The sequence below is a fragment of the Triturus cristatus genome, chromosome 10 (assembly GCF_964204655.1).
Source record: "Triturus cristatus chromosome 10, aTriCri1.1, whole genome shotgun sequence".
NCBI lineage: Eukaryota > Metazoa > Chordata > Amphibia > Caudata > Salamandridae > Triturus > Triturus cristatus.
Window position 1 is genome coordinate 802,406,628 of NC_140593.1, and position 22,327 is coordinate 802,428,954.

Below are 22,327 nucleotides of genomic sequence, written 5' to 3' on the forward strand. Positions count from 1 at the left end.
CTGGCAACAATTTGGGTGGGTTGTAATCTTGTGTTTAAAACATTTACTTTGATGTTAACTGTAGCCTTCTTGTTTTCACTTGAGGTATTAGTATGCATAGTGGTAATTTGTCATTTTTAGTTAAAGTAGCCATTCCAATAAATATGCTGTTCTAAGTTACAGTAAAATTTATATATGAACAGTTTGCGGGGTGCAGTGTGCTATTGAAGGCAGTTTTCAATAGTCACAGTGGTTCTAAATAGTAGTAAACATAAAGGATAGATACAAGTATTTGAATCAACGGTATTCACAGTATTTACATCAGGAGTCTCTAACCTTTTCTGTACTGAGAACTACTTCGGATCCGTGAAAATCGCAGTGAGCTACGGAAGGCAAAGCAACTCACGCAGATGCCCCCACACCCAGCTTAATTGGCTTTAAGCATAATGTCTATAAAGCCGGATGCCATGGTTTGAACAAAATCCTTTGACAAGGGGCACTAATACAGGGCTGCCATGTGTGTCAGTGAGTGTAGTATTTGGGTATGTATGAACTTGTGTGTATATTAATGGGATGTATGTGTACAGGTGACTAGGATACTGTTGTATGTACTTGTGGCACAGTACATACCTTTCACCATATGTGGCACCGTTACATGTATAACACAAATGGGGGAAATTTAAAGTGCAAATCTTTTTTCTGCAAAAGTTTTCAGAGTATGGAATATTTTTCTGCACTTTAAATTTCTCCAACTTATTCTTATGGCTGTATTTTCATGTATAAATATGGCACTGTATCGAGAAAATTAGACTGGAGTTAACTTTGTTTATGTGGATTCCATAAAACACATCATTTACATTTTCTCCAAAATCCAAGTGTCACATTTACAAACACCATTTGCAAACACCAAGGGCCTCATTTATGAAAAGTGTTGCATCGCTGTGGTAAAACAGCGATGCAACACTTTTCACTGCGCCCACCTTGCAACACCATGGATGAGCCATATTGACTGTACGGCACTCCATGTCGCAGGGAATGACAGATGCACCAGGAATCCTGACGTATCTGTCTGCGCAAAACTCACGCATTGCTGGAGATGTGTCGTAAGTATGATGCAACTCCAGCAATGCATGTGGAGTCCTCTACACATTGCACTGCGTCACCCTTACGCCTGCTATGAGGCAGGCGTAAGGTATTGACGCAGTGGTTTCCTAGAAGTGGTGCAGTGAAATCTGATAAATTTCACTGTGCCACTACTACGAGGCATCCTTGCGGGGGAAGGCACACCCTGCATATATTATACCTGATGCAGGTATAATGTAGCACAGGGGTTTACAAAGTGACGCATCTGCGTAGATGCATCACTTTGTAAATATGGCACAACATGGCGCATTGTTTACGCCACTGCTGCATCCCGAAAAGTGACGCAATGGCAGCGCAAAAGTGTCACAAGGGGCCCATAAATAAGCCCCCAAGCATCTTGCTGCCAGTGGGCTGTAGATATGGTGCCATATTTTTAACCCAAAAATACATTTGTTTAAACAGGACGAATTTTACATGAGTGAACATGCTTCAGAAATGATGACCTTGAGGCAAAAGGGTAGGGTATTTGGGTTCTTTATTCATTAACTTCAGACCCACGACACTTCATGTGCATCCAGCTCTGGTCCCAATGCGTTACTGGTCACAGTAAGGGGAAATGAGCCAACTGCACATAAAGCTTTCATGGATAACATTTCAAAGTTCAAAGTACAAAATGCACTGTGCTGGCAAGACACGAGCACAGATTCAAACATAAACATAGCACTCGGCCAAGATCACTAGAGCACATACAGGAACAGCACGCGCTGCATGCATAGCGCGTGCTGTTGACATGTACAACCTACACAAAGAAACATCGCCATATATTACACCATCTTCTCCCTTTTGACTTGAAACAACAAAAACGTAAACAGCATTTGTGTGTGTGCTCAAAATAGCAGGCTCAGGAAAGCACTAAATCCTCTAGCCTCCCCGGCACCCTCCTCGTCCGTGAACCCACCGAGCTCATACCTGAGCGAGCACAGGAGGAACTCTGTTGTGCAATACGTATACACAACAAACTCCCATTCACACAAGAGTTTCCCTCCACAGAAATATTTTTCCCACCCGGAGTTTGAGCAGAGGGTTGGAGCCATTGTGCCCAATCAGCACTTGTGACAGCGTCTCTCCTTTAAGACATTATGTTAACCTGTTTAGAAGTCAACTTGACCAATTGTCTTTCATTCCACAAACCTCTACCCAAAATTAGAGTGGCCCCTTTGCTGACACTATCCACTTGCTCAGGGACTGAGAACTTCGACTTCCCTTTCTTGGTTTTGGTTGGGCTTTTGATCATCAACGAGTCACCAGGTAACACATCCAAAACATCCCCAACATGGGTACTGTCACACCTCAACTTCAGGCTTGATTGCTGCAACAACACTCTGGAGGCCACTTAGCCGCTGGAAGGCACACATGTATCTTCAATATGCCTTTTCTCATACAACCCATTAGCAAAGAAAAAGGGGCAACCCCAGTGGCATATTGTGGGGGTGTGTTGTAGTTCAAACCTTCTGGTTAACAAAAGATTTAAAGTCTAAACCTGATGCTAAAGCTGTTTGCACCCTTTCTTTTATGATCATGTTCGCACGATCAACAAGGCCATTTGAGGATGGGGAGTATAAAGCAACTTTGAGTTGCCTAACATCCAGTGCTGACCAAAAACATACACATACGTTCTGATATGAAATGAGTACCACTGTTGGTAACTACGAATTTGGGAACTCCTTCCAATTCAAAAATGTGCTTAAAACATTTGATAACTGATGCAGTATCACTTGAACCTACAAACACATGGTAAACCCATTTCAAGTAGTAATCAATGACTAAACTGGTATACTTCATGTTGCATGGCAAATTAGAGTAAGGGCCAGAAAAATCAGATTATAATTTCTCCCAAGCATTCTCAGGAAAAGGAGTGGGATGAAGAGGGACATCTAAACATCTCCAGTGCTTACCAGATAATAGGCATTCAGGGTATATATCAATCATGGTTCTAACTTGAGTTATCAAGGAAAGGCCACCAGTAGTGCTGCTTGATCTTCACAATGGTTTTAGTGCAGCCCAGGTGTCCTCCATGAGCTTGAGAAATAATGAGCTACATACATTTGCAAGCAACACAAATGTTTTCCCCCTTACCACAATGGCATTTTTAAATGATAACTAATTAGAAATTTGTGCAATGGTTCTTAAATCCCTCGACAAATTTCTAACATCAGGCCAGCCTTGCACAATGTACTCAACAGACTTACCTAAAATGGGATCATCTGAGGCTTTGAACCAAACACCTTCACTTAAAACCGACTGATAATTGGAAAGGGCATCAATGAGAGCCACACATTCAACATCATCAGTAGGGTCATCATCATAACAATCAAGAGCCATGCAGGATAAACAATCAGCGCTAAAGTTCTTAGCACTAGAAATATGACTCACAATGAAGTTGTACTCCTAAAGTTTTGAAACAAGTCTGGTAAGCCTAGAGGACATATTGGAGTGCAAACAATTAGAAAAGACATGCTCCAAGGGCTGGTGATCAGTGACTAACGCAAATTTTGTTCCCCATATATATGTTCTAAATTTGTGAGCAGCCCAAACGCAAGCCAGTGCTTCCCTCGCAATGGTGCTGTACTCTTGCTCATGAGGTCTCAAGGCCCTAGGCGCAAAGCCAATAGTCGTATCTCCATCAATGCCTTATTGACTGATGATCGCGCCCAAACCTTGGGAACTGGCATCAACATTTATGACAGAGGTGTGGTTCTCACAAAAAGCACTTAGTGCTGGAGCAGTAACAATTAATTCTTTAACTTTCTCAAAAGCCTTATTCTGATCATCTGACCATACAAATCTGTGTCCCTTTCTGAGCAACAGTCTCAAAGGTTCAACAAACTGGGCATACCCAGAAACAAAACAGGCATAATATTCTGCTAGCCCCAGAAAAGACTGCAAAGTATCCTTATCTGCTGGAGCTTTAGCTTCAGCTTCACTAATAGTTTTACCAAGTGACATCTTAGGACTAATGCCCTTACTAGTGATCATGTGGCCAAGGTACTCCAATTCAACTGTTACAAACTTGCATTTTTACACCTGACAGTCATGCCACTTCCCAGCAAAATAGTAAAAACCTTCATTAATATCTTGTTAGGCTCACTCAAATCCTTGGAGTAAACCAGAATGTCTTCCTGATACGCCTGCACGCCAGCAATGTCCCCAAATAAGCTATCCATAAGCTTTTGGAACACGTTGGCGGCAGACACCAGACCAAAGGGTAACCTCAAGTATTTGTACGCTCAATAGGGTGTCGCAAATGTAGTGAGCTCTTGTGATTCAGGAGACAAGGCAATTTGATGATATGCTGCCCTAAGGTCAGCTGTGGAAAGCCACTGCGCTCCCCAAGACTAGTCAATCATTCTTGAATCTTGGGCAGCTGATGGCAATCCGCTACTATATTCTTGTTCAGAGCTCGCAATTCAGCCCACAACCTAATTTTGTTATACCTTTTTTGCACATCGACAATGTGCGCCACCCACTGTGATGAATCTGTGGGCTGGATGATGCCTTGAGGAAGCAAAGAGTCAAGAGAATTCTTAAGATCAACTCTGGCACTCAGAGGGACAGGACAAACTTTATGAGTTACAGGTTGAGCTCAAGGGATTAACTTAATCTTATGCTCAAAACCTTTAGCTCTTCCAACCTGATTGGAAAACAAAGGCTCAAAATCAGCTAAAATGTCTGCAGCAGATTTTTGAGCAAAATCAACCAAAGGAACAGGCATTTCTCCTAAAACCATGTGATTGGGTGAGCCTGGAACTAACAGTATGCCCATCTTGGCCAAATCTCGCCACGAACAATATCCCTCCCTTTTACAGCACCATAAACTTTGGTTTCAGTTTTCGTCCCAAGACATGTCACCTTGGCATTAAAGTAACCCAACATATCAATGTCCTTTTCACCAAAAGCTTTAGCATTGATGTCAGTAGGCATCAAACAATCATCCTTACCTCACTGTTCATCAAATGTAGAGTATCTAAGGATGGTTATGGGTGACCTTGAATCCGCCATAACAATGAGTGTGACTTTATCAAGGATAATAGCACATATTGGACCTTTAATAGAGCACACTTTATCACCATCATCCAGAATAAGAATCACATTGCTGACAGCATCAGCACAGGCAGAAACTGCTACATCCACACTACTAATTTTTGCAAACTGTCTAGCATTATTAGCACCCCTGCACATGTTTTCAAAATACCCCATTTTGTTTTTTTAACACACATTACATTTCTTGCCTACTGCAGGGCAGCTTGAAAAATTGCTCAAGTGACTTTTGGAACCACATCTGTAACAAGAACCAAACACTTTTTTGTTGGAACCATTGAATGATCTCCAACTTGCTCTTACAGAGCAGACCTCTTCAGAAACCTATCCATTAGGCATGACAGCATTGACATTAGTAGGCTTGAGATGAAGAATTTTTTAAGACATAAGAGATCTTTCGATCCTTTTAGCCAACTCAAGAACCTCAAGCAATGTGGGATTTCTGCAGCTCAGTAACATTTCCCGAACCTTTCTAAAAGCGCAATTAAATACAAACTGGTCTCAAATGTAAATATCTAGGTTTGGACCAAATTCACACGCGTCGGCTAAAACTCTTAGAAACGATACATATTCCTGAACATTTTATTCAGGTTGTTGTTTGTGCTTAGAGAAGGCATGACGTTCCAGCATAATATTTGGTTAATCTGAGAATTGTTTGCGCAACCTAGCCAAAGACTCCAAATAAATGTTCCAAGGACCATCTCCAGACGGTGCAGGAAAAGGAGGTAAGCTGTCAAAAATGCATTGGGCAGCATAGCCCAGACTACCATAAAACAGTGCAAACTTACGAGCCGGACTGTAACAAGAGGCATCAATAGCAACTATATGGGTTTCAAATAGTCTAAACCAATGAACCCATTTGATTATAGGTTTGCCAAGATTACTTAAAAATGGAGGGGGCTGGATAACAGAAGCCTGCTGCGGAGTGGCAATCATAAAGCAATAACAAAATAGAAGGAGAGAACAAAACAGAAAAAAAATATATATAGTTTAAAATTTTCAGTGAGTAAATAAAGTACCTAGGAATGGTCCTGTAAGCCTTGGTGACTGATGCACACAGTGAAATAAACAGCCCAGGAGTAACTCAAGGCAAACAGAGCAAGCCTGCTGTTGAAATACGAGACTGCCCCAGGAAGCAAAAAATCCAGCCAATAGGTGAAGAGGAAGCATTTCAAATGTACAGCGGTAGGCTCAGGAAGGAAAGGACACGCCCTTCAATAGCTAGCGAGGCGAAACTGCAGCCTGCTTGCCAAGCAAAAGGCAAGGTCAGTGTCATTGCCTAACACATCCAGAGGATGATTGATCAGGTGTTCCACCTCCTGATGCTGTACTGGAATGTGGTCACCTTGAGGGGTGGTCGCCTGTATGTCGTGTTCGTTGACCTCCGTTCCACATTTGATTTAGTCAGAAGGCCAACTTGGGGTACTGAGTTATCTACTCGATACTATTGTGAGGCTGTATATGATACCAAATAGGGGTGCACAGCTCAAAGAGTCCAATAGGTCAGATTTGATAGAAAAATAGCTTCTTTATTCGAAATTTCTTTTTAAGATCATCAGATAGAGAAAAAGTTCAGCCAACGCGTTTCATTCCCTTATAGGGAACTTCATCAGGGCTGTAAAAATATGACACAAACATATAAACATTACAATCAACAAATATGACACAGGACTATAAACAAGACACTATGGGCCTTATGTAGGTGGGCTTGCATTTACCACTTCATAAATACTGAATCATACCGATTCGGTATTTATGAAGTGGTAAATGCAATGTAGGTAATGAGTCGGTAAATATTACCGATTCGGAAAAATTCGGTAATTACCGAATCGGTATTTACCGATTCGGTAATGAGGCATACCTTCCCATTGATGGGAAGGTATGCCTCATACCGAATCGGTAAATACCGATTCGGTAATGGGGGAGCACATGCAAGGGTGGCAGGGTGTCACATTGACACCCTGTTGCACCCCTGATTCGGCCATGTGTGCACATGTGGCGCACATACATGCCCGCCACATTGCACACTTAAACGTGCACAAAAATGCTTTTTGTCACCTATTCGTCATTTACCACCAACCTTTAGTTGGTGGTAAATAACGAATCCCCACACCCACCACACACTCCCCCCTACATCTCATTTCATGATTCGGTATTTACCGAATCGGTAATATTACCGATTCGGTAATTTTACCGATTCGGTAAATACCGAATCATGAAATTCTCCCCCTACATCTCAAAAGCCAAAATACCGGTCGGTAACGGTATAATTACCGAAAATCGACCGTTACCGACCGGTATTTGGCTTCCTACATGAGGCCCTATATATCCACAAAGAAAAAAGCTCTATGTAAACAAAAACATCCAAAACACCCACATCAAAAACACTTCAAAGAACAAAACATCATATTTAAAAATACATACATATAAACCCGTTTTTCTACATAGAGGGAGGGAAGAGGGGGGAAAAATGTTCATCTACAATGTACAGCACTAAGATGTTTGGAAATGCAATTGTAAATTCAAATTTAAATTAAAAGAAAGCCTGACCCTTGACGGCCCCTAGCTCTTTTTGTAACAACCACATATGGACGTTCATCTCCCTTGACCCCCTTCCCCCCCCCCCTCCGTTCCCGGCCTCCCGGTACTCCTCTCTTTAGCGGATTGCTCAAATGTTCTGACTGGAGTTTCCCGGGGGGAGCCTGAACCGCACTGATATCCCTCGTAACTCGCCTTTTGTTTTTATTGTTTTTCTTTTTTGTTTCTGTTATTGTTGGACTGACGCTTGCTGTTCTTTGAGGACTATCTTGAGCCACTGCGGGGCAGTGCCCTGGGAACGGATTGCAGCCTTGATATGTGTATATTTCCTTATGTACCTAGCGGCCGGCCCGGGTGGTTGTAGGCCCATACTTGTAACCGAATTATAGTTCAATAAAAACTTTTTCCCAAAAAAAAAAAAAAAAAAAAATTAAAAGAAAGAAAGAGTTGGGCATATGATACACACAATATTTCTTACCAGCAAAAAATATATGTATCTTATGACAGGTACGGAATATTCAGATATCAACACTATATATTCGTAGCTTTAGAGTGTGTGGCTTATCATAAGTGGCAATATATTCAAAATTAGTCTGTAAGAAAAAAATAAAACAATAGATATTGAAACTCACTTTCTGCTGTACCATGGTGGTGTACAAGATAATAATAGGGTGTGAACGTAAAACATAGTCAAAACCCGGTATATACAGTGGAGTTTTATATAAAGTAACAGAGCAGCGCATCAAACTGAATAGCGCATCAAATTGAAACGGTCAATCTGAGTCAGATGATTTAAGACAGTCAAAATAATCCGTCCTAAAAATGACTTTCCTGAGCAATTTGATCTTATCTTAGAGAAATGCGCCATAAATTAGCACTCCCTATTTGGGAATAATTATGTGCAGATGAGGTGCGGCCAAGCCGGAGAGCTCACTGAGCTATTCTCTGTAAAAAGGGGGGTAAGGCAGGGCTGTGTACCCTCCCCAACACTCTTCGCTCCCTATATAAACGGTCTTATGGATTTTCTGGGGCAGAATAATAACAATGCTCCTAGGTTGGCAAACATTAGGATCCCTGCCCTCATGTTTGCCGATTTTTGTAAGGTTCAGGCCCTTGAAATCAATGTAGGTAAAATGAAGTACATGATCCTAAATCTTAGCTGGAACTTTCCTAGAAAGGGTACACACCTTCACATATATGGGTGTTAAATTAACACTTGGGGTGGCAGGCATGTTACCCAGCATAGGCATAAGTTAGAGCATACTGCAGGTGGTATATTCAAGATGGCACACAGCTCGCAATTTTGACCTGTCTACCCAGCCCTACAAGTATATTTATCACAAGCCCTGGGGGCAGCATGGTATGGTGCAGCGCTCTGGGGTCACTTAGACACACCCCTGCTTGAGTAATGGAAAACCAGTTCATTCGACAACTGGTAGGCGTTCCGATAAATACTCCTTTACTTTCCCTCAGACTTGATCCCTGGTTGAGAGCACTTTCAGATAAAATTGATATGCCCCGTATCCTGTAACGGAGGAGGGTCTGGGTTACCCTGGAGCTACAACAATATTGGGCAGGTTTAGCAGAGATACTTAGTTATATGGGCTCCCTTAAAATACCATGAGATAAGTATGTAAATAATACTCGGAGAGAAAGTGTTTTACATCTATGTGGACTTCTCCCAATGAGGTTGAGGGAATATCTAAGAACACTATCAAAACAGCCTTTTGGAAGTCTAAAGATCTTGCAATATGCTCTCAGGATAGTTGAGGCCGTATGAGTGACGCATTTCTTATAGCCAAAGGTTTTTATCGCAGAGAAAATTTCTTTGATGAGATCGAACCTCCTTTGGCTAGGCACTTGTATTTGTAACTACGCTATGGAACACTTTCTCTTCAGTATTACACAAGCAGATAGTCTAAAGTTCACAGGGCTGATGACGAGTGGTGCCCAGCTAGTGGGGCTCCTAAGGAGACTATAGACCATGCCCTGTTCTTCTGCTCAGCTTACCAGAGTGTCAGGCGATACTGGCTGCTACCATTGTGTTGAAATCTGGACACTAGGGAATATAAAGTTGCCTTAAAGATTTTTAGAACTGACCTTAGTTTTGTTTTGTTTTTGTGCTCTCTCATTATCTGGCGGTTATGTGGATAATCAGGGCAAAGTTTTGCGCCTCATCTGATAAGCAATCAACTGTAGATGAATTGATGTGATATGTTGTGCAATGTATGTCTAGTCCACAAATACTACTATTTGGCTGCTCTCCCTTATTCCCTTCATTTTGCACCTTACAAATTTGGCTGCAGTTTTTAACAAGATGAGAAGGATTGTTTTTTATATGTATTTATGAATTCTTTTAGATATTTATATTATAAATTGTTTAAACTGTTTTATGTGCTTTTATGGCCTCTGTGCCGAAATAAAGAATTTTTAACTGAACTGAATTATGTGTTTACTGCTATGTTTAAGTCACTAGTTGATTTTGTCTCGTGCTGCACCAATAGCCTCATTCTTCCTTGTCTCAAGTTGGTCCTTGACTTGGCATTCTAATTCTATACTCCTGTTTGTTGTTAGCCAGTTAGAGCCTTGTGGCTGGTCACAGTTTAGTTGGTGTTTCCCTCTCACATTAAACTACATTCATTCCTATTTTTTGTCTGCTGTCGTGGGTTCTCGCACTACCAGAAGACACTACATATTTGGCAACCAGTTGAACCCATCTCTCAGACAACTGACTGTCGCAGACATGAAGAAGGTACCTGCCTCGACCGCAGTCTGTCAATCACCACCCTCGATTTCCTGCTGTCGTAGTGCATCAGTGAGAACAAGGAGACCTCAGAAACATCAAGAGATAGCAGGGTTGAAAATGTACACTGCAGACATCCTCTATGAAATGTCAGTTGAACAAACCATACTGCCTCTTGCCCGATGCACAGCGCGACATCCAGCACAAGTATGCTTAGCACGCAAACTAACATGAAGTTGAAGTTGAAAGTGCTTGTAAAGCGCGCTGTGACCAAGCGGTTTCCTGGCGCTGGTAGATTACATGAGTCGGACGGAGTGGCAGGAGGGATCAATGAGAGAGCAACGCTAGGGTGGACAAGTGAGTCTTGAGTGCCTTCCTAAAGTGTGGGTAGGAGGTTATGGACCTGATGGAAAATGGAAGGTCATTCCAGAAGCGGGGGGCAAGGACAGAGAACCTGGTACCACCTGCTCTCGACTTGCGAAAACGGGGGATAATGAGGAGAGCCTGGTTGGAAGAGCGGAGAGTACGGCTGGGGATGTAAGGTGTGACCAGCGAGTTGATGAAGAGAGGGGCAGTGTGGGCCCGGGCCATGAAAACTATGCATCCCATTTTGAAAAGGGTGCGGTGCATAATGGGGAGCCAGTGAAGGGATTTAAGAAGGGGAAAAGCGTGGTGAAATTTGGGGAGCTGGTGGATAAGGCGAGCCGCCTGATTCTGGATGGTTTGAAGGCGTCGCAGCTCGTAGGCGGGGACACCCGCATAAAGGCAGTTGCCATAGTCTAAGCAGGAGAGGACCATGGCTAAGACGATTATTTTGAGGGCATCCAGAGAAAAGAAACGGGAAATCTTACGGATAATCCGTAAAGAGAGAAAACATGAAGAGACAACGGAGCTGATCTGAGGGCGCATGGAGAGATCCTTACTGATTTTGATACCAAGGGTTCTCACTGAGGCAGAGGGGGCGGGGGGGGGAGCCAAGGCTGGGGGGCCAGAAGGCGGAGGACCAAGGGTTAGAGGTCCCACCAGTCAGGATCAGCTCCGTTTTATCCGGATTGAGTTTAAGATGATTTAGACTCATCCAGTCATAAAACATTAACATAAAACTTAATCTTTAATTGAGCAATAAAAAAATATGAACGTACACAGTCGGCAAGAAGACAGGTAGTTGCTGTGGAGAAAAATCGTAACATAAAATGTTGCATACATTACACCACCTATAATTCTGCAACAAGTGTATGCGTTGTGACTAAATGAGCACAGTGAGAAATAGATTGTTGCTGTGGAGACGTCATTACTGCCATCACTGTGCCCAGTACAAACAAGAACTAAAGAAAAAAAGCAACAGCAACACAACACAACAAAACAAAACAGGTATTTAAAAGATTTGTGATCAGAACAGCATCTCAGAAGGATTGAACTGGCTATTCTTCGTAGTTTTATTGCGGATACTTGGCATTTGTGTAACGTGACATTAGTAAAGAGTGTGCAACAACTACCATATGTTTTCTTTAACAAATCCAGAAAAGAAGTGGATACAATGGCATAGGCTTTTTGAACATGGCTTTGAGGCAAAAGATGACAAGAAGTATGAACCAGAGCATAAGAGAACTTTATTATTCAACAAAATGCACCAAAACATTTTTGAACTCTTGCTAGAAGTAGTTCCCACCAGAGATGATTTTGGGAGGTGAGAAGAGCACACCAAAGCAGTCAAGAGACTTAAGCAACATTTTACAGATGAGCAAAACATAGTCATTGAAAGACACATTTTTTACTCAAGAAAACAAGGAAGCACAGAGGCATTTCATAAGGGCGTGCTTGCGAATTCCAGTTCGGTGAGAGTTAGTAGTGTCAGAAGGAAAAAGCAATAGAAGAGGGGATATCATATTTATTCCCTTACAGGAGACTTATTGGAAGAGGCAGCTGTTGTTGCTACCAGAAAGGTGATAAACATTTGGAATATTAATTTAAAAGTAATGGGAGACTCTGGATCACCTGTCACAAGGATTTCTAATACCACATTAAATACGTTTTGGATAGAATAAATCCGAAACCTTTAGAAAGTAAGGTAGTAGTATAGTATAGAAACATTGGGATTCTTTAAGGAGTGCTTACATTTTTAGAAAGCATAAGATTTACAAGAAGGTATGCGTTGGAGAGAACAGGAGGGATATGATGGGTGGTTAGGCCAAGAAAGTTTAGGTATGGTTTTGAAGCCTGGAAATCAATCAATCAATCAATCAGGGTACTTGTAAAGCGCGCTCCTTACCCGTGAGGGTCCCAAGGCGCTGAGGGGTGGGGGGGGTGGGTGCCGCTACTGCTCGAAGAGCCAGGTCTTGAGGAGTCTTCTGAAGGCGAGTAGGTCTTGGGTCTGTCGTAGGTGGGTTGGGAGGGTGTTCCAGGTTTGGCGGCGAGGTAAGAGAAGGATCTGCCGCCGGCGGTCGTACGTTGAATGCGGGGGACATCTGCGAGGGCGAGGTTGGCGGAGCGGAGCTGGCGGGTGGGGGTGTAGAAGCTGAGTCTGCTGTTCAGGTACGGTACAAAAGGGGGTGGTGATGGATGGCGCATCAGAACCAATCAAACACTCACACCCAGTCAACAGATCTGGGTTTGATCCATCACCGTTCTTTAGCCCACTCTGCCACCCCAGTTCAGACATGGCCATATGCAAATCAGTCTGACCCTGTGCCTCATGGGAACAGTCCAGCCCGAACTGCCAAGCCATGCCTTCCCTGGACCGGAAACAAGCTTCCTAGGACCGGTTTCTGGCATTTCAGCCGTCTTCAGCCAGGCTTGCTTGAATCCAGTGGCAAAGTGAGCAAGGGACTCACGTCTGAGCATACCCTGCCAACTTATGGCGAACAAAGCGGTACAAAAGGGAGTGGTGATGGATGGAGCATCAGAACCAATCAAACACTCACACCCAGTCAACAGATCTGGGTTTGATCCATCACCGTTCTTTAGCCCACTCTGCCACCCCAGTTCAGACATGGCCATATGCAAATCAGTCTGACCCTGTGCCTCATGGGAACAGTCCAGCCCGAACTGCCAAGCCATGCCTTCCCTGGACCGGAAACAAGCTTCCTAGGACCGGTTTCTGGCATTTCAGCCGTCTTCAGCCAGGCTTGCTTGAATCCAGTGGCAAAGTGAGCAAGGGACTCACGTCTGAGCATACCCTGCCAACTTATGGCGAACAAAGCGGTACAAAAGGGAGTGGTGATGGATGGAGCATCAGAACCAATCAAACACTCACACCCAGTCAACAGATCTGGGTTTGATCCATCACCGTTCTTTAGCCCACTCTGCCACCCCAGTTCAGACATGGCCATATGCAAATCAGTCTGACCCTGTGCCTCATGGGAACAGTCCAGCCCGAACTGCCAAGCCATGCCTTCCCTGGACCGGAAACAAGCTTCCTAGGACCGGTTTCTGGCATTTCAGCCGTCTTCAGCCAGGCTTGCTTGAATCCAGTGGCAAAGTGAGCAAGGGACTCACGTCTGAGCATACCCTGCCAACTTATGGCGAACAAAGCGGTACAAAAGGGGGTGGTGATGGATGGAGCATCAGAACCAATCAAACACTCACACCCAGTCAACAGATCTGGGTTTGATCCATCACCGTTCTTTAGCCCACTCTGCCACCCCAGTTCAGACATGGCCATATGCAAATCAGTCTGACCCTGTGCCTCATGGGAACAGTCCAGCCCGAACTGCCAAGCCATGCCTTCCCTGGACCGGAAACAAGCTTCCTAGGACCGGTTTCTGGCATTTCAGCCGTCTTCAGCCAGGCTTGCTTGAATCCAGTGGCAAAGTGAGCAAGGGACTCACGTCTGAGCATACCCTGCCAACTTATGGCGAACAAAGCAGTACAAAAGGGGGTGGTGATGGATGGAGCATCAGAACCAATCAAACACTCACACCCAGTCAACAGATCTGGGTTTGATCCATCACCGTTCTTTAGCCCACTCTGCCACCCCAGTTCAGACATGGCCATATGCAAATCAGTCTGACCCTGTGCCTCATGGGAACAGTCCAGCCCGAACTGCCAAGCCATGCCTTCCCTGGACCGGAAACAAGCTTCCTAGGACCGGTTTCTGGCATTTCAGCCATCTTCAGCCAGGCTTGCTTGAATCCAGTGGCAAAGTGAGCAAGGGACTCACGTCTGAGCATACCCTGCCAACTTATGGCGAACAAAGCGGTACAAAAGGGGGTGGTGATGGATGGAGCATCAGAACCAATCAAACACTCACACCCAGTCAACAGATCTGGGTTTGATCCATCACCGTTTTTTAGCCCACTCTGCCACCCCAGTTCAGACATGGCCATATGCAAATCAGTCTGACCCTGTGCCTCATGGGAACAGTCCAGCCCGAACTGCCAAGCCATGCTTTCCCTGGACCGGAAACAAGCTTCCTAGGACCGGTTTCTGGCATTTCAGCCGTCTTCAGCCAGGCTTGCTTGAATCCAGTGGCAAAGTGAGCAAGGGACTCACGTCTGAGCATACCCTGCCAACTTATGGCGAACAAAGCGGTACAAAAGGGGGTGGTGATGGATGGAGCATCAGAACCAATCAAACACTCACACCCAGTCAACAGATCTGGGTTTGAACCATCACCGTTCTTTAGCCCACTCTGCCACCCCAGTTCAGACATGGCCATATGCAAATCAGTCTGACCCTGTGCCTCATGGGAACAGTCCAGCCCGAACTGCCAAGCCATGCCTTCCCTGGACCGGAAACAAGCTTCCTAGGACCGGTTTCTGGCATTTCAGCCGTCTTCAGCCAGGCTTGCTTGAATCCAGTGGCAAAGTGAGCAAGGGACTCACGTCTGAGCATACCCTGCCAACTTATGGCGAACAAAGCGGTACAAAAGGGGGTGGTGATGGATGGAGCATCAGAACCAATCAGAACCAATCAAACACTCACACATGCATATGGGCATGTCTGAACTGGGGTGGCAGAGTGGGCTAAAGAACGGTGGTGGATCAAACCCAGATCTGTTGACTGGGTGTGAGTGTTTGATTGGTTCTAATACTCCGTCCATCACCACCCCCTTTTGTACCGTGCTGTTCAGGTAGGCTGGTCCGGCGTTGTGGAGTGCTTTGTGTGCGTGGGTGAGGAGCTTGAAGGTGATCCTCTTGTCGATGGGAAGCCAGTGCAGGTCTCTCAGGACGGGTGTGATGTGGCTGTGGCGGGGGGCGTTGACGATCAGTCGGGCGGAGGCGTTTTGGATGCTTTGTAGCCGCCGGTGGTGTTTGGCTGGGATTCCTGCGTAGAGTGCGTTGCCGTAGTCCAGTCTGCTGCTGACGAGGGCCTGTGTCACTGTTCTTCTTGTTTCGGTCGGGATCCATTTGTAGATCCGGCGGAGCATGCGTAGAGTGTTGTAGCAGGAAGAGGAGACGGCGTTGACTTGCTTGGACATGGAGAGGGAGGAGTCGAGGATGAATCCTAGGTTGCGTGCGTGGTCGGTTGGTATCGGTGCTGTCTCCAGGGCGGTCGGCCACCAGGAGTCGTCCCAGGCTGAGGGGGTGGGTCCGAGGATGAGGACCTCCGTCTTATCCGAGTTCAGTTTCAGGCGGCTGCTCCTCATCCAGTCGGCGATGGCCTTCATGCCCTCGTGAATGTTGGTTTTGGCGGTGTGAGGGTCCTTGGTGAGGAAGAGGATGAGCTGGGTGTCGTCGGCGTAGGAGATGATGTTGAGGTTGTGGTGGCGGGCCACTTGTGCGAGGGGGGCCAGGTAGATGTTGAACAGCGTCGGGCTGAGGGATGAGCCCTGGGGGACGCCGCAGATGATGTCGGTGGCTTCTGACCGGAAAGGTGGGATGCGGACGCTCTGTGTTCTGCCGGAGAGGAAGGATGTGGTCCAGTCAAGGGCCCTCTCTTGGATTCCGGCTTCTTGGAGGCATGTCTGTAGGGTGCGGTGGCAGACCGTGTCGAATGCGGCTGACAGGTCCAGGAGGATGAGGGCTGATGTTTCGCCATTGTCCAGTTGGCATCTGATGTCGTCTGTGACAGCGATGAGGGCTGTCTCGGTGCTGTGGTTACGTCTGAATCCGGATTGGGACGGGTCCAGCATGTTGTTATCTTCGAGGTGGCAGGTCAGTTGAATGTTGACGATTTTCTCGATGAACTTTCCCGAACGGGAGCAGGGAGATGGGTCGGAAGTTCTTGAGGTCCGTGGGGTCCGCCCTGGGCTTTTTGAGGAGGGCGTTGATTTCAGCGTGCTTCCAGCTTTCCGGAAATGTCGCTTTTTCGAAGGAGATGTTGATGACCTTCCGTAGTTGGGGTGCGATGGCCGCGTTTGCTTTGTTGAATATGTGGTGTGGGCATGGGTCTGACGGAGATCCTGAGTGGATGGAGTTCATGATCTTGCGTGTCTCGTCGTCGTTGGTGTTGGCCCAGGAGGTCAGGCGGTTGGCGCTGTTGGTGATCACGGGGTGGGAGGAGTCGTGCATCATTGGTGCGGTCGTGGAGTTGAAGCTGTCGTGGATGTCAGCGATCTTGCGGTGGAAGAAGATGGCCAGTGAGTCGCACAGTTCTTGTGAGGGCGGGATGTCGTTGGCGCTGGCGTCGGGATTGGAGAGTTCTTTCACGATGCGGAAGAGCTCTTTGCTGTCGTGTGCGTTGTTATCCAGGCGGTCTTTGAAGGAGGATCTCTTGGCAAGTCTGATGAGGTGGTGATGTCTGCGGGTGGCGTCCTTGTGGGCTGCGTGGTTTTCTGGCGTTCGTTTGTGGAGCCATTTCTTCTCCAGCTTACGGCAGGCGCGTTTGGAGGTCAGGAGCTCGTCGGTGAACCAGGTGGCTCTCCTGCTGGCGTGGCTGTTGGATGGTCTCTTGAGTGGGGCGAGGGTGTTGGCGCAATCGTCGATCCACTGTCTGAGGTTGCGGGCTGCGGCGTCGAGGCAGGTGGCGTTGATAGGTGGGTTCTGGGCGAGGGTGGTGGTCAGTTGGTCTTCGGTGACTTTGTTCCGGCAGCGGCGCGGCAGCTGTTGGGTGCGATGGTGCGTGGTTGGTTTTTTGAAGGTGAAGTGGATGCAGCGGTGGTCGGTCCAGTGGGGTTCGGAGGTGTGGTCGAAGGCGACGTGGGTGCTTGTGGAGAAGACGGCGTCCAGTGTGTGGCCTGCGGCGTGGGTGGGTGCGGTGACGAGTTGCCTGAGGCCGAGGTTGGCAAGGTTTTCGTTCAGAGTGGCGGAGTTGGCGTCGTTGTTGTTCTCGAGGTGGAAATTCAGGTCCCCGAGGAGGATGTAGTCCGTGGAGGCGAGTGCGTGGGTGCTGGTGAGGTCAGCGATGGAGTCGCTGAGCTGTGCTTGTGGTCCGGGGGGTCTTTAGATGAGGGTTCCTCTGAGGGTGGTGTTGGGGTCGGTGTGGATCCGGAAGTGCAGGTGTTCGGCGGTGTTGAGGGTGTCGTCTGCGTGGGTGGTGACCTTGAGGGTCGACTTGTAGACGATGGCTATACCTCCTCCGATTCCATTGGTGCGGTCCCTGCCGGTGATCTTGTAGCCATCCGGGATGGCTATGGCGATGTTGGATGCCGAGGAGTAGTTCCACCAGGTCTCGGTGAGGAAGGCCACGTCTGGGGCGAAGGTGTCGAGCAGGTCCCAGAGCTCGACGGCGTGTTTGCGTGCGGAGCGGGTGTTGAGTAGAATGCAGCGGAGGTGTTTGGGTCCAGTTCTTGGAGGTTTGGTGGGTCTGTCGCAGGTGAAGCTGCAGGTGCGGCAGGAGAAGAGTCCGTGGGTCCGTTTCGGGGCGGCCTGGAAGCAGGTGTTGGTTCGGCCGGCGTTGAGTGCGTGGAGGCAGTTGGTGTCGTATCTGAATCTTGCGTCGTGGCGAGCGTGGGGTCCAGGGGTTCTGGCGCTGGGCGTGGTCCAGGCGCGGACGGGCACAGACGGGCTTGCCTTTGACACGCCCGCTGCGCGGCCTCCATAAGAGGGGCTGAGGGTGGGAGGGGCAGCTGGGAGGTGGGAGCGGGGTGGCGAATGGGATGCTCGGGAGGCGGGCCGCAGGGGAGCAGCGGCGAGAACCAGGCAGCGAGGGGATGGGGGCGGGGAAAAAAACTGCGGGAATCGGCGGGGATCGGGCGAGCAGGGAGTGGGAGTCAGGATCAGGTAGCGGGCGAACCAGAGCGGCACTCAGGGGGGCAGCGCAGCGGCTGGGGAGCGACCTAGCAGGGCAAGGTACGCTCTCCTCACCGCTGCGCGGCCTCCATAAGAGGGGCTGAGGGAGGGAGGGGCAGCTGGGAGGCGGGTGCGGAGTGGCGAATGGGATGCTCGGGGGCGGGCCGCAGGGGAGCAGCGGCGGGAACCAGGCAGCGAGGGGAGGGGGGCGGGGACAAAAAACAGCAGGAATCGGCGATCGGGCGAGCAGGGAGTGGGAGTCAGGATCAGGTAGCGGGCGAACCAGAGCGGCACTCAGGGGGGCAGCGCAGCGGCTGGGGAGCGACCTAGCAGGGCAAGCTACACTCTCCTCACCGCTGCGCGGCCTCCATAAGAGGGGCTGAGGGAGGGAGGGGCAGCTGGGAGGCGGGAGCGGGGTGGCGAATGGGATGCTCGGAGGCGGGGCCACAGGGGAGCAGCGGCGGGAACGAGGCAGCGAGGGGAGGGGGGCATGGAAAAAAACGGCGGGAATCGGCGATCGGGCGAGCAGGGAGTGGGAGTCAGGATCAGGTAGCGGGCGAACCAGAGCGCCACTCAGGGGGCAGCGCAGCGGCTGGGGAGCGACCTAGCAGGGCAAGGTACGCTCTCCTCACCGCTGCGCGGCCTCCATAAGAGGGGCTGAGGGAGGGAGGGGCAGCTGGGAGGCGGGAGCGGGGTGGCGAATGGGATGCTCGGTGGCGGGGCCTCAGGGGAGCAGCGGCGGGAACCAGGCAGCGAGGGGAGGGGGGCGGGGAAAAAACGGCGGGAATCAGCGGGAATCGGCGATCGGGCGAGCAGGGAGTGGGAGTCAGGATCAGGTAGCGGGCGAACCAGAGCGGCACTCAGGGGGGCAGCGCAGCGGCTGAGGAGCGACCTAGCAGGGAACTATCAATCCCAGTATGTTGGTGAAGCAGATAGAAAGTGATTTGCATCAAACTACTCAAGCAGAGTGACGTTCTTCCTGAAAACACTGGATATGTGAAAAGCTTTGAACATAGTTTTTTATTTTCTTTATGCTATGCCTTTCAGACATAAAGTGGGAGATGTACCATTGAGTGTTAGAAGTGAACTGTAATTTCTTCTGGACAATATGTGTGAGCATGATATTGTCAAGTCTGTTAATGCTTCTAAATGAGTATCAGCAGTTGTGAAATCCGCTAGTGTATTGATCTTCATTCCCTGGATAAAAACATACTTGCAGACTGGTACAGCTTGCCAAAAATTCTGGAAATGCTGGCATTAATAGGCAATGCTAAATATTTCACATCAATAGATTTAAAGGGTGCGCATGACCAAGTGAGCTTAGAAAAGAAGTTGCAAATTTTGACAACCTATATAACACTATACATAGCATGTAAATATCAGAAACTATCTTTTTGACTAGCCTCAGCTGCTAGTGTTTTCCAAAAAATTCTATTTTGCTTGTTTGAAGACTTCTGGAGGACAAAACTTTCAGGACCATATCTTGATATTTAAAAAGATGTGAAGAACATAATTTAATGTTAGATAGGGTAGTAAGTGTTTTGAAGGAATGCCTGCGAGTAAAAGTAGGTGGAAATATATAACATATTTGTTGATTATCTGAGGCATCACATAATGTCTGAAGCGAGCAAACTGAAACAAATGTAATACAAGCAATTGCAAAGACACCAGCACTAGAGGGCAACCAAAATTGAATTCATTAATGAGATTAAACAATAATTACTCGAGGTTTGGGGGAGGATATGCCATATTAATGGAACCATGTAAAATATTTTTAACATGCATTGGCATTGCCAAAAGGTCTGACGGTTGCTTTAGTTTTGTTGCTGCTTGTTTTGTTTCATCATAGTTTTTGCAAAACCTTATTGTTTAGGGGCTTCTGGACCCTCTTCAGGCCAAAATCAAAAGTATTTTTGGTCTCAAAAAGTACACAAGTAGGCCCTGGCTCTTGCAGGAATTACTTTGTGTGTGGATGTACTCCTTGTAAAAGGGTGCAGTGCCTGTCACTCATAGTGACAATAGCGAATGGCTGAAGTGGGCCGACCCACTGCCCCATGCTATATGCTCTGATAGGTGGAAGAAAAATATGAATGGCACAAAAACAGACCAATGGATAAAGAGGGCTGACTGAAAGCCACTATAGGCATACTTTACATTTCATTTTAATAACATTAAATGGTCTTGGCTAACAGCAGACCTATAAAGAGGGAAAAATTAACTTGAACAGAAAAGGAGCAATATGTTTTTGATCAGATCAAACCGTTTTTAACATAGCTTCTGATTTAAAAACTTGTGGCTAGTTTTGAATGTCCCATAACTGTTAATGCAAGTGTGGTGGGCATTAGAGCAGTCTTTTGTCAGAAGATTTGAGATGCTTAGAATGGGAAACAACCTTTACAACGCAGTCATTACATCGCACTACCTTTACAAAGCAGTCATTATATTGCAACATCCTTTACATCGCATTTCATTACAACGCAGCCATTACATCGCATGTCACTACAACGCATGTCATTACAAGCATGTCACTACAACGGAGGCATTACATTGCAAGTCATTACAATGCATACCAATACCATGCATAGTACCCTTACACTATCGAACACTTACCCTACTGTTGCACTCACTGGAGTTAGAATAGTAATTTTTACCCCTACACTATCCAACACTTACCCTACTGTTGCACTCACTGGAGTTAGAATAGTAGTTTTTACCCCTACACTATCCAACTCTTACCTTAAATTCGATGTAATGGTATGCATTGTAATGGTATGCGTTGTAAAGGATGTTGCGATGTAAAAACTGCATTGTAAAAGCATGCGTTGTAAATGTATGCATTGTAACGTCATACATTCGCTTAGAATAATACAGTATGTGCATCATGCACACTTAAAGAGGTAGAGAGGCAGTATGGCACTATTGAGAGAGAGAGGCTTTTATATTCTCGTGGTTGTGGGGCACAAACATTCAAAACCTGTGGAGCACTCATTTTACATTGGCCACTGACATCAAGTCTCTCACTTGTGTGCTTGGTGTGAACAGGACTGGTAATGCCTCTGCCAAGTTGATAACATCTGCTGTCCAAATTTCAGGAATACAGTTTTGATGTAATGTGAAGAGGATCTGGCTTAACGGCTAGAGCGGTGAACTTTAAAGCTGGGGAACCAGATTCGAGTCTGGTGCGAGGCTCAAACATCCTGAGATTCTGGACAATTCACTTAATATCCCCGTGCCTAAAAAAATGAATATGTCTGTCCGTAATGCAACTGGTGCTCATGTCAAGCACTCTGATACCTTCGGGAAGAGTCTGCATTATATAAAACTGCAACCCAAAAAAATTTGAATATCTCATAGAGTGAATGTGCATGCAGATATTTTGTCCAGATTTCCCATAAATAGAGAAAATTGTGCAGACCAAAGTAACAAAGATGAATGTCATTGCTGCAGTAGATGTAGCAGGGTTCTCTTAGTGAAAAAGAATAGATTGTGTGTATGCGAGTGATGATGGTTTGTTGAGTGTGAAAATATATATTTGATGGTTTGCCTAATTTGAAACAACTGTAGTAACAATTACATAGTGTTAGTCACATCTGAACTCTATTTTGAATCTGGTATATTGCTGAGCACTAGTAAATTTGTACCTCCTATGAGATTGAGGAACATAAAATCATCTAAGTGCATAGTGTCCACTTGGGCTGTACGTCCACTTGGAAGATTTTTCTGAAAATATTTGATTGGCAGGCATGGAGAGGCAGGTCAAGGATTTTGTGAGTAA

At 46.7% G+C, this 22,327-nt stretch overlaps 1 protein-coding gene across 3 annotated transcripts in view; it reads left to right on the forward strand.

Moving 5' to 3' along the window:
- Positions 1-22,327, forward strand: part of LOC146790029 (uncharacterized) — a 205,528-nt gene that overhangs the window by 60,367 nt on the left and 122,834 nt on the right. The window lies entirely within an intron of this gene.